At 36.4% G+C, this 14,362-nt stretch overlaps 1 protein-coding gene and 1 non-coding gene across 7 annotated transcripts in view; one reads left to right on the plus strand and one right to left on the minus strand.

The window, feature by feature from the left end:
- LOC122571660 (CCR4-NOT transcription complex subunit 6-like) overlaps positions 1 to 14,362 on the minus strand; it is a 925,145-nt gene that overhangs the window by 858,236 nt on the left and 52,547 nt on the right. The window lies entirely within an intron of this gene.
- Trnan-guu lies at positions 9,884 to 9,957 on the plus strand. Its single transcript has one exon. It is a non-coding gene; the product is annotated as a tRNA-Asn (tRNA).

Genomic DNA, 14,362 nt, shown 5'->3' on the forward strand with positions numbered 1-14,362 from the left:
GTTCGTCGAAAGCCGAAAGGCACGGACTAAATAATAATAAATAAAAAATAAAAAAGATATAAATGTTTATGAAAAATGTAGCACAAATGTGTAACGTTTTTCCAAGTGTACAGTTTGAGGTAAATATACTGGCGGATAAAATGTCAGATAAAATAGAGGGATGAAACTGATAATGAATATTGTTTGCATTACTGACGAATTAATTGTAATTAATTAGAGCAAACATAATGCCATATGCATAGCAAATTAGTAAACCGATCTTACACATAGAGGACTCACAACGTAAAGAATCATTCAAATAGTTTTACAATTTTATCTTTCTATGCGTAATATACATTATACTTATAATTTCACTGCAGATTTAATTACAGACAAAATTGTTGAGGTTGACTGATAGAAGAACGAGTGGATGAACTTGTAATAGAAAAATATATTGAAATAAGTATAGGTATAAGTATAAGTATAATTATATAAGAACAAGTTCAGGTATAGTGTGTGCTGATCCAGACTCTTACAGTGTTACCATACAATAGAAGAAGACCATGATAGGGAACACGTTCATATATTTATAGCATAGAACATCATCAAAAAGTTAACCTTGTAGCTCTACCTGATGGCTATAGCTACAAGAAACAGCAATAGAAATCTGCTTATAGTTCTTTTGTTTGTGGACCTTGTAACCCAAAACAAAATTTATATTCGAGGGCACAATAATATAGACCTCTTCTTAGAATCTTTTTGTTTACTAAATTCTATTCTCCTCGTAACAGCGGTCTCCAGGTCAAGGATATACAAAAGTAAAGATCTTTTTTTCTTTTATTTGGAAGTAGTTTACAATCAGCTCTCGTTGAGAATTATAAGTAAATTATTCTGGCGTGGTACTATAACGTGAATAATAAATGATTATCGTATGTTTGGTTCTAGTTGAATCTAATATTTAAATCTAAAGGGTAATGTCTTTTTAACCTGCGGATCTGATCCGTCGTGTCAAGTAATTGAGTAACTAATGGGTTTTGGTGGTTGTTAATTCTTATGTTATATCTATTACTGAATTTGGATATTTCTTCTTTAACTGTAGGTATCTTAAGGTCTCGTTGGTAACATACCAAGGTGCATCTATTAAGGATCTTAGAGTTTTTGATTGGAATCGTTGAAAAATTTCTATGTCGGAATTACTCGCTGTTCCCATAGTTGGATCCCATAGGTCCAAACAGGTTTTAATATGGCTTTATATAGCGTTATTTTACTCTGCGCGCTTCAGTTGGAAGGTCTGCCAATGAGCCGGTAGAATTTTTTTAATTTTAATTTAAGTTGCTTGGATTTATCTACGATGTCAGAGTCATGTCCAGATATCTGACTGAATCTTTGTTTGGACAAAAGTAAAGAAGTAATTACTTCAACGAAAATCAACTCGTTTCGTTTAATAAATAGAAATTATAACAATGGTTTGGCATAATCGTTTGTAACAAATTCAGTTCAAAAGATTATCAGCCAGCTATTCTTATAAAAAATTGCAAGTTCCAAAGTGATGATAGCAAGCGGATTTCACTGCATTTGGTGGATGAAACGAATTTCTATCTGGACCGCAATTCTTCAGTTTTGTATATACAGCATATAAAAATGAATATATTCCCGTAGTGTCTCTATATTTATCATTAGGTTACGAACACTTCAGTATGTTTAAATTTCACAAAGTTGTAGAATTTAAGTGGAGGAGATAAAAGTGAAAAAGATACTAAGCGAATCTTCGAAATTCCCTTTCATATTCGCAATATTAAAAACAGAATTCGATCACGCAAACTGATCGAAAACAATAGGAAATAAAACGACGCTTCGTGGGTTAAAGTTAAAACGCTTTGATTATATCCGATTAAACGAAGATTTATACGCTATCAACGTACTATTTCACCTAAGGGGAACGTTCCTTCTTTCTGGAAACTGCTCGTCTTAACTTACGTCCATCGTCGAATTCTTCGACGCTATAAAATGTTCGCAAATAACAGGTTTCGTGGGGAAGGAGAGATAACCAGCGTCGCCAAAAAGCCTTCGATGTAATTGACAGTTTCGTTCGTAGCAATTTACTCGACAGTCCTGACAATGCGGTTTCCACCGATTCATTCGTAGCATTAGAAATTTCTCTAAAAGCTGCGACCACCACGAATAAATTATCCATGGGATTCTCTAACAAAGGATCCCACTACTCCCATAAAACGTCTGCCAGCAGACCGTTTTCATTGAAACAGTATACCTTCCGTGTTTTCCATTCTGTTTTCCTGTACGCGAGCTTTGCTGTTCGTGTTTTTAAAAACACTGAGAACACTGGCTTCGCTAACCCTCAACCTATACAGCCAGAGCCACACATAGGGGCCCTGTACCAACCGTTTATCGGCATTATTCTACCCACTTATGCAAATAAGATCTAACGTAGAGGGGATCGAATAAAAAGAGCCGGCCGCGGAAAAGCGATGGTCTCTTAAAGCCAGTACTTGTATAAACTTCGATCCCGTCACGTCGTAAATCGGAAACTCGCAGACAGTTTAACGCATCGCGCTGCCTTTCCATATCGGGCTTGCACTTTATGGACTGAGAGTTCTAGCACCCTTGCGTGCTTTGTGTTCACTGGCGCAGTGCTTTATCACTCCTTAACATTTATTTAATGTTATGGAAAGACATCGATGGGACGTGCCACGTCGATCTACATACCGGCTCATAAATACACCGTTAAATTGAAACTGTTACTCACTTTCGTTTGTCCGTTGTTTAATCAGAATCCCATCTAGTTCCGTTTCTATTTAATTTATTCACGAATGATGACGTCCTCCTCTCTTGCAAACACCTCCTCCATGCTGATAACTTCAAGATCTTTCATAGTATCGACAATCCATCCTACAACTACATAGACTGAAACACTGGTGTACGATAGATTATCCCTCGACGCAGATAAATGCTGCGAATCACGAGATTTAGTCAAAGGATATGCAACATCCTTTTCCATTACTTTCTAATTTATCGATTTAGTTTAAGATCTTTCATATTGCCCATCCTACGCTCTACCAATCCAGCGAAGCCTACACAGTCTGGAAAATTGATGTACAACGAAAAGATGATCCCTCAATACGGATAAACGTTGTATCGTAAGATTTAGTCAGAGGATATGGCAGCAGATTTTTGATTATTCTCTAGATGATCTAGTTCAAAGTTCTGCCAACTCAATAAAGGATCTAGGCATTATTTTCTTCTCAAATTTAACTTTTCCTGGGCGCTACGAGCGCATTATTTTCTGCTGCTACAGATCATTCAGCCTTATATTTATAGAGCTGCTAAATTTTTTCGCAGCACAATTACTGTAATACCGCTCTACTGTGCCTTAACGGAGGCTAATATCGTAGTATAGGTCGATAGTCTGCGCTCCTTGCTTCAACATCCATATTATTACGCTTGAAAGAGTGCAACATAGATTCTTACATTTAGCTGCGAGACATCGCGATGATCCCTATCATCAGTTAAGACTATCAACTAATTCTGTCTGATCTTGGCCTCGCAACATCGAAGAGCAAAAGCTTCGTGACATCTTATTTGTACGTAAAGTGTTTAACGATCTCATAAGCTGCTGATATTACGCAGACTTAGGGAATTAATGTTCCCGTGACAAATCTGCGGCAACATAAAATTTTCTACGCTCACCGCGCAACACTGAATTTGCTTACCGCACCGGCATAAACCGCATGGCCATTAATATTAATAACGTACTTTCCGCAATTGATACATTCTTTGAATATAAGACTTCTTCTACTATCAAGAAGTCATTATACATCACCCTAATTTTTATTTATAAATATGTATATTAACTTTGTATATTTTAATGGATTATTCCTGCTAGCAAGAAACAATAAACGAACCTTCGAACCGTGCCACTCTGCCAGCAGTAATTTCGCGTGAACGTGACTGCATTGCGACAGAATTATCATTTACGTATGTTACTTTGATGTTGATACCAAGACAATAATCAATACAACAACGCAATAAAATATTGCATGAAAAAAAGCGCAATTACGTTCCAAAAAAATATTGATTGCGTTTGGAAACGAGGAAAACTGGCGAATTAAACGTAAAATAAAGTAGAGGAACGACGTTGATAATAAATATCGTTCGTGTTATTGATAAACTAATAATAATCGATTAGGGCGAATATAATGCAGTATACATAGCAAACCTAAGATCTTACAGGTAGAAAACTCATAACGTAAAGAATCGTTCGAGTAGATTTACAATTTTATTTTTGTATGCTTAATATACGTTATATTTATCACCTGATTACAAATTCGATTCAGGCCAAAACCAACTCGTGTCGTTTCAAGGTACCTTTATCGGCCAATATCTCGTAGCTATTGGGATTTTTATTATACCGCTTTTCTTTTTTTATGAATATAAAACATTCTCAAAGTAATATACCGCTTTCATAGCTTCGGCATCGATTCTTCACTGATCTATGGTAAAAATAATATAAACGTATGACAAAGATGATAGACATGTAACGATTGGATAAAGAAGATCTTGTCCTTGCAATCGACTCTGTGGCTTTTTACAAGACACTCGCCTAGCCGTTCTTATCACGCAGTCGACGTGCTATTATCTGGCAATCGGTAAATCCCGACACTTAATCAAACAACCTCATTCCGTTTCGCGTTCTTGCGTGTCGCTGCACCATCAAGAAAGCGATCGATGTAGATCGTTAAACGTGTTACATGGCTACATCCGGTAAGTGCAGCCGAGATTACGTAAATGGCAAACGGCTTTGAACTTCGGTCTTCGATTAATCAATCCACAGGCAGAAATGCAGAGGGGCAGAAAGATCAAAGACAAAATAATTAGCTGGCGCTAGGTATGATAGAGGTGGAACAGGTAGAAAGCGGATGGGATAGATGAATAGATAGAAAGATGGATAGATAGATAAATAAACATAAGTTAATATACATTTGTTTATTAGGCTAACACAGCGAGGCAGGAAAACCAACGACAAAATAATTTGTAGGAGTAGAAACGAGATTAGAGAGGTAGAGAGGTGGGAATATGTAGGTAAATGAGACTATGTTTACGTATATAACATAATAATATAATATATATATATATGAGGCGTTAGCAGACCAAAATGTAGAGAGTAAGATGCTTATCTTACATAATTTCACTGCTTAGGTTCAAGATGAGCTGAAGTTAAGGTCTATGTTAAGTTCACTTTTGCTTTTAATTCTAATTTAATGAGATTATAATGGTGATAGGTTTTGTGCTGAGGATAGTATATAAGATAAGATAATGTAAGATATTGTAAATGAAGATATAACCGGAAGCTATTCGGATCTAAAAGCCACGGATCATAAATAAATATAATAATAGTATAATTTCATCCATCTTTTCCATTTTTTATTCCACAGAAATGTCCAACTAGACAAATAATTTGATGTATAAATTTCGATAGAGAAATGTACATCAAAAATACCTACATGTATAGGAAGAGATGAGAGACTGCAAGGAGAACGAAGAGGGAAATGGCAGGGGGACGAGAAATGGCCAAAGACACGAACAGAGAGAATATAGAAATGACCAAGTTGACAAATAAGTTGATGTATAAATTTCAATAAAAAAATGTACATTAAAACATATGTTACATGTATAGAAGACGAGAGACAGGAAGAACGAAGAGGGGAAATGGCCAAAGACACGAACAGAGAGAATACAGAAATGACCAAGTTGACATATAAGTTGATGTATAAAATTCAATAGAAAAATGTATATTAAAAATACCTACATGTATAGGAGGAAATGAGAGACTGCAAGGAGAACGAAGAGGGAAATGGCAGGGAGACGAGAAATGGCCAAAGACACGAACAGAGAGAATATAGCAATGACCAAGTTGACAAATAAATCGATGTATAAATGTCAATATAAAAATGTATATTAAAACATATGTTACATGTATAGAAGATGAGAGACAGAAAGGACGAAGAGGGGAAATGGCCAAAGACACGAACAAAGAGAATACAGAAATGACCAAGTTGACAAACAAGTTGATGTATAAATTTCAATAGAAAAATGTATATTAAAACATATGTTACATGTATAGAAGACGAGAGACAGAAAGAACGAAGAGGGGAAATGGCCAAAGACACGAACAGAGAGAATACAGAAATGACCAAGTTCACAAATAAGTTGATGTATAAATTTCAATAGAAAAATGTATATTAAAACATATGTTACATGTATAGAAGACGAGAGACAGAAAGAACGAAGAGGGGAAATGGCCAAAGACACGAACAGAGAGAATACAGAAATGACCAAGTTCACAAATAAGTTGATGTATAAAATTCAATAGAAAAATGTATATTAAAAATACCTACATGTATAGGAGGAAATGAGAGACTGAAAGGAGAACGAAGAGGGAAATGGCAGAGAGACGAGAAATGGCCAAAGACACGAACAGAGAGAATACAGAAATGACCAAGTTGACAAATAAGTTGACGTATAAATGTCAATAGAAAGACGTACATTAAAAGTACCTACATGTATAGGAGGAGATGAAAGACAGGAAGGAGAGCGAAGAGGGAAATGGCAGGAAGACGAGAAATGACCAAAGACACGAACAGAGAGAATATAGAAATGACCAAGTTGACAAATAAATCGATGTATAAATTTCAATATAAAAATGTATATTAAAACATATGTTACATGTATAGAAGACGAGAGACAGAAAGAACGAAGAGGGGAAATGGCCAAAGACACGAACAGAGAGAATACGAAATGACCAAGATGACATATAAGTTGATGTATAAAATTCAATAGAAAAATGTATATTAAAAATACCTACATGTATAGGAGGAGATGAGAGACTGCAAGGAGAACGAAGAGGGAAATGGCAGGGAGACGAGAAATGGCCAAAGACACGAACAGAGAGAATACAGAAATGACCAAGTTGACAAATAAGTTGATGTATAAATTTCAATAGAAAAAGGTATATTAAAACATATGTTACATGTATAGAAGACGAGAGACAGAAAGAACGAAGAGGGGAAATGGCCAAAGACACGAACAGAGAGAATATAGAAATGGCCAAGTTGACAAATAAGTTGATGTATAAATTTCAATAGAAAAATGTATATTAAAACATATGTTACATGTATAGAAGACGAGAGACAGAAAGAACGAAGAGGGGAAATGGCCAAAGACACGAACAGAGAGAATATAGAAATGGCCAAGTTGACAAATAAGTTGATGTATAAATTTCAATAAAAAAATGTACATTAAAACATATGTTACATGTATAGAAGACGAGAGACAGGAAGAACGAAGAGGGGAAATGGCCAAAGACACGAACAGAGAGAATACAGAAATGACCAAGTTGACAAATAAGTTGATGTATAAAATTCAATAGAAAAATGTATATTAAAAATACCTACATGTATAGGAGGAAATGAGAGACTGCAAGGAGAACGAAGAGGGAAATGGCAGGGAAACGAGAAAGGGCCAAAGACACGGACAGAGAGGGAACGAGGCATAGTATGCAAGGGGGATAGGAGATTTGGCATTCTATTCAGATGGTTTCGCGGGCAGACTAGAGCATACCTCGTTGAATAACTCCTTTGAAAATGCCAAACGTAGGTATCGATGGTCGCTACTACGTACTGGCACGTGCCTCGAAATCATCCTGTAAATACCGTCCTTTTGGAAATGCGGCGTCGTGCCAGCATAGGCCTTGTCTGTACGCCGAGTATTCGATGGCATGTACGTGCCTGTAGAGATACATCGTTAATGGATTGCGGAATGAATGCTTTAAATTTCTCTTATTTTTTTCACTCAATCCCTATCCTACCTAACTTTGTCCTGTCTCATCGGTGAGAAGATTGACCATTCAAATTATCAAACATTTTCGATGATACTGGAAAATGATTAAGCTTAGACAGAGAATACCAAGTACATGGTAATTCCAATTAGTAACGTTTCAATTGAGAAGAATTCGTGAATATCGTGGACAGTGGCTGTTAACGTTTCGTGACAGAATTTATTAAGCTACAAAAAGAACGAAAAAGAGAAGATCTTTTTGAGGATCGGTTTACCTTATGTACTGTGGTAATGTGTTGGGGGAAAAATGTGCTGCTTCAAAAATACAAACATGTCTTATGAGTAATAGTAATCGTGGTAATCAGACATCCGATTATATAAGACACGAGCAAATGTTGCTACTTCTATTTTCAGTTCTTACTAAACAGCGTAATATAAAACGCCTGCTTTGGCTCCAAGAAAGATAAGGATTTATTTACTGTTTGTAAGCATTGATAACTTTTTGTACGATAATGATAAGTCCGGTTAAAGTGTCACTTCACTATCACTCCCCTGCGCTTTTAACACTCTACATAATTTCTAAAGCACACACATCTCTAATACACATATAAACAAGCAATTCTATCACGTTAATTTCCATCGATTTGTTTCACATTTTAATCGCAACAATAATTTAGCAGTTGAATAGTTCGTCTTAAAAGGCGTATAAGTCAGACCTGTAGCCAGGTCGTGTTTGAGACGAGTAAATACATATAACGGAACAATCAGTATTACGGACTACCGAATTTAGCCTAACAGTGTCTTGTTAGAGGGTAAATTCCTCAATTCCAAATACATATACATTTAGTACGTATTTAACCCTCGAGTACAGACACCCACCCAGTCTGCGGATTTCAGACTCCAATCTTCAGTATTCAGACCACAGACATATAGTCTCTTAAATTATTATCAATATTTTTAATCTTCCAACTTACCGATTACCACCAATAACAATCGTTGTTCTTAATCTAATATAATTATACCGTTTTGCAATATATATTTGTTTATTAAAGTTCTATAAGATAGACGTTGAGTACCGAGGCCCCTAAATTTTCCAACGGATGGTCGTAATAAAATAAAAACTCAGACTCCTCTCACTGAAGGGTGACTTGTAGTTAAGGGCGAAAGCGCAATATCCGTTTTCTTGCTTCGCAATTCGCTAGCAACTTCCCTTCCGAGTAAAATTATTTCATCCTTTCTTGAAGCATGATAATAAGGCGAAAAACCACCGGAAGCATTGAAACGAGACTTCCCTCTCCCTGTCGTTTTCTTTTTTCCTTGTCTCTCTTTTTATTTTTTTGTCATCCTACGGAACGATATCGTAATCCTGGTAAATTTCATCTTCTGGTAAATGCGTTTTCCGCTAGTGGGATTGTTTTTTTTTTTTTTCTAATCTTTGATATTTAACAGTTAGGATAGTCCTTACGAGATTGGATCTTATGGACGTCGGTTGCAACACCAGCTTCCTATGCTATCAGCGGAAAGAATATTGTTTCGTAAGTACAGATATCGCATCCGCTACGGCATATTATTTCCGCTAATTTCGCATAATTTGCGTTTTCGTTTCTCTTTTTCCATCCAATTGTCCATCACAATCGAATCTCTTTGAATGGTTTCTAAAATTTCTCTACGAGAGAGGCCGTTTCCTTGGAGCTATCGATCCACGCGTTCATTTAATAATTATAAAAACCAGATTTTCTCATCAAGTTTCTCGCACCATCGATCCAATTTACCGTATGCACGTTTCATAGGCGTATTACGACATCTAAGATTGTTCCAATTTAGCAGCTACTTTGCTGCTACAAAACAAATGAGAATTTCCGTACAACTGAAAAGTACACTTGGGCGCATAATAGATAAACATAAGAAGATTCATACGCATATAATATTATAGCAAATGTTAGGAAATAAACTGAATATTTGACGGTTAGACATATTCGTTACCAAACGTATCGATAAAACGGTATATGGAATAGCATAAACATGTTCTTTACGAAACACATTCTTCGCAACAGCCTCCGTGGCGCAATCGGCTAGCGCGTTCGGCTGTTAACCGAAAGGTTGGTGGTTCGAGCCCACCCGGGGGCGGTTTATTTTGTTTTCTTAATTATTTATACATACAATAATTTCATAAACAAAAGAACAGTCCTCTTCATTTGTTTATTTGCGAATTTAATAAAAAAACGTTTTTGTATAAATAAACCAATATCGATGATATCTGAGGATTTAATATACGACATTCGTCGTTCCTGAGAATATGTCTGAAATTTTCATATCGTCTTCGTGAATTTAATTAGTCTGAACACTAATCGATTAATCCTTTACCTTCGATGTTGCACTGATTCGACGTTTACGTTAAAAGTTAAACTAATGTGTGTTTAAAGAGAGATTTTTTATTTCAATTACAATGACATAGATTTCTACGTTTCGTACGTAATTAATTAAATAGATAAATAAATCAAATTTATTAGTTTAATTTGAAGTTTGAACCTTACCGAATATCTTTGATAAGCAAAAGGGCGATATCATAAATGTTACGCCAAAATAAGAGACGAAATGAGAGAGATAAGTTGTGTAGAATGTAAAATCATAAATGAATAAAAGATAATTGTGTTCGATGTGGAATAAAATAAAAACGGAAGATTATGTGCAAAAGAATTTCGTGATTTCTGCCAGAAAATTACAAGGGTGGCAATATATTTATTTTCATAAAAAAAAAAAAAAAAAACAGCTCTCGATATACGATTTCCCTTTTATCAATTTACATAGCTGAAAATAAAACTTTCGGGAAAGATCAAATGTAATGTTTCCTCTCAGCCTATGTATCTGACTTTATAAGAAAATGTTTACTAAAAACATCTAGTTTCTCCCTGCTGAATGATTTTTATACGAACGTCGCGCCTAAGAATACGGCGAGCGTTTGAATTCCTGGGAAACGCAGGAGGTTCGTTCAAAAAAATCTGCGGTTTATTTTTTCTTCTGAAAGCAGGATCGGATGGACGTAAATTTCCTTTTCCAGGAATGTGAAGTGTAAAAACTCGCTTAGAACAACGACAAGTCGTTTTACGCTGTCACGTCTCATGCAAGGATACGTTGGACAATGCAGCCGGCATAATAGAGTGGCACAGCCTTTGCTTTTTTTTCTTTTTCCCTCGGGGCGAGGAGAATTTCGCGAGAAATCGTTGGTGTCCGTCGAAAATCGTGCATGTCCTAGCAAAATGGTGGTAGAGTAAGGACGATTTCCGGGCAAACTGCAAGCCATAAAACCGATGCGAAGCGCCCAAGCATGCCAGCCTGTGAGGTCGAAGAGGCCGCGCATATGCAAACAGAAGATGTACGTGCTCGGATTTGCGTATACGCTCCGTTTGTTTGTCCTACAACCTTGGCATTGGTGAATGCACCAAGAAGAACAAGCAAAATTACGGATAAAATATTCTAACCTGAAGCTTGTGTTCCGATGCGTTGCAATTTCCTTTTTCAAAGAAAACACGAAAGCTTGGAAAGTGTTGCTACTTTTTGCTATTCTTTCGTGAATAAATTGATCGCACAGGCGAGTAAAGAAAAATGAAGAGAACTCGATAACATTGGCATTTCTTACATATCGTCGTTGGTATTTTAGATTAGATAAAAGATTGAGAAATTGCAGTAGGAATCTTGCAGTTTATCTTTTGCTGAGTTTCCATTTTCTATGCACTTTTTAAGTACGAGATTCTAATTTTAGCTCTGAGAAATGCAATCATCACCTGGTGAGACAATCGACGTAAAATAGTATTTAATATAAAGCAATGGTTACGAAATGATACGTAGTTTGATATAAATTTCTCAACTTCCACGCTGCAAAAATTTACACTTCAAATATAATATTCGAAACAGAAATATAGCAGTTACTTTAGTCGTTTTTACCTTTTATTAACAAATAGAAATTGTTGAATAGATGAATAACAACAACGCAACGCATTACAAAATAAACACAGCTTCCGACCAATATTTTGAATTTCCTGGAAATTTCAATAATACAAAAATAGTGTTTCCTTTTTTTTTTTTCTCGTGATACGAAAACACGACATTGGTTTAATAATAAAATGAAATTTCGAGAAAATATAGAACGACGCAAACGTTGCAAACACGCGCAATAAAAAGTGTGCGAGTTTATTGAAAACGTAAATGTTATGCATCTTGCAAAATTACATGAAAAAAAAAATATATATATTCCAAGAGATTAACCACGTTGAATTAGACATATTTCATCGAGTGCAATAAGACATTAGTTTTTAATTGACGCAATAAATGTGGATACGCTGCACGGTAATGTATTAACACATTCCTGTTCACGTAACAACCTACGATCAATTCACTAATCATTAACTAGTGAGAATTTATGCAATATTTATCTGTGTACCTAGAGCAAACACTTAAACGCCACGTAATACATATTTAACAGTAAAATGTTAATATTAAACGTTTAACATACACGGTGATTTGTTGTAGTATCGTTCGTAAGTATTGGGGTTTCTATTATATTCGTGCATTTTTGAACGAAAATGATTTGAGAAGTCAGCTTGCGATATCGAGCTATGACGAAAAATAAAAGTTAAACTTACATCGAAAAGACTGATTTTACGGCCTATGTGTATTTTACTCCTTTCGGCAAGGACCACCCTGTATGAAAGATTGAAAAGCGCAGCCGAGTTAGCTATGCATACTGTTCGGTGTAATAGCGATCTTGGAGTAACAGCAGCGCTAAATGCTCCCATCGCGAAAATCGAGTTATTCCGCAATTTCAGAAAAGCGAAGAATTTTTGCCACGCAACGCACGATTACGGGATTTGAATAAATAAGCGTCCGTTCGTAGAAATACGTTTGGCGCCGAGTTGTTACATAATTCAACGTCGCTTCGAGACTAATGATAAAAGCAATTAATGCCAAGTGTCGTAAGACGGCGCCGCCCGATAAACTTTCTAGCGCTCGTATCAAAGATTGAATCCCTGGTTAAAGAACAGCCAGAGAATTGTAGCTGGTCTCAGCGAACGATGGATAACTGCGCGAGGCACCTGTTCGCGTATACGTACGCGATCTGCGTACCACGATTTCGCGTTTCAGTCCATTAGCTTCTGAAAAATCCTCCGCGCCAGAAATACTACAGCGATGGCGTATATGATTCGATAAAACTGCTTTTCTCATACTCATCCATTTAGCCACGACCACTTACAGAAGCTCGTTAAACTGGCAACGAAAGAAGCAACCGTCTCAACATCCTTCTTGCGCCATAAGAAAATATACAATTGGAATACGCCAAGTCCGTTAATTTAATATGTGCGGCTGGTTTGGCCCTGTGCCTAATGCGTCAACAAGTGCAATTGGTACACCGGTTAAGATGAATCCTGTACGAAGAGACGTCGTAAATCGTAACAAATGCACACGAGATGCGAAAGAACATGGCAAAATAAACTTTCGATTTTAGTAAACATCGTAGCAACATGAGAACATGGGCAGATTCGTCCCGCGAATGAATTATAAAATATCGTATGGACGTATGTCCTAATTTAGTTTCCTAGCGTTGAAGTGATCACCATTTCTAGGAAAACATCTGGTCTTTTTAGTTTTCTCAAGCACTGAAGCCATCGATAGCGTGTAGACAATAGGCTGGGACGAAGGCAGACCATAGACAGTTGACAGGCGACGATGGACTTGTGACAACGATCGTACCCAAATCCATTCCATACTATCTGACAGCGAACCGTTACGTTTTGACTTGACCATTTGCACATGATCCAACATTAAATTTTCCCCATTGCGAAGGACAATTAGGATCCGCCGCTTGCCCCTCAACACCTAAAAACGCAACATATAAAAACTGCAAGCATTCGACCAAGAAGGTTTTTTTCAATCTTGAGTCTAGTCTTGTGTACAGTTTGGCCGTGGTTTGAGCTTCACTGTAGTATTCTACTTAATAAGAAGCCTACAAAATTATAAAAACACGGTCAAGTTACTCCTTTTTTAATCATAAATTTTACGTGACAGCTTCGGAGCTGCTAACGTGCGGATCTGGACCAGCTGAAATTATATTCCTACTTGTACTTACACTTCTGTATTAAAATATATTTTCCACTTTACGATTTATCCACGCGTTTCTCTGTTCATACATCTAATAACCTCAACACCTGGTTATGGATGATTAAAGATCATGTTGAAAGTGTCTGCTTCGTGTCTTGAGACACATGACACTGAATGCTTTAGCATTGATCGCGTAGTAAAAAAAAATAATAGATGCCAAAACGCTTATCCATGAGCTTTAAAATTAATTGTTCTAGATCTTAATCTCGCTGTTGTAATTAGTATCGCTAATACCACTATCAGATTTATTAGTACCAGTAATACTACGAACGTGTCTTGAGCCCGGACACTGTCTAACTCTTAGGAATATCGATCGACGTGAATCAGGTAGAATTCTAGACAATCAGAATCTTATCCTCGCCAGTTGACTACTGTTTTA

The sequence above is a fragment of the Bombus pyrosoma genome, linkage group LG10 (genome assembly GCF_014825855.1).
Source record: "Bombus pyrosoma isolate SC7728 linkage group LG10, ASM1482585v1, whole genome shotgun sequence".
NCBI lineage: Eukaryota > Metazoa > Arthropoda > Insecta > Hymenoptera > Apidae > Bombus > Bombus pyrosoma.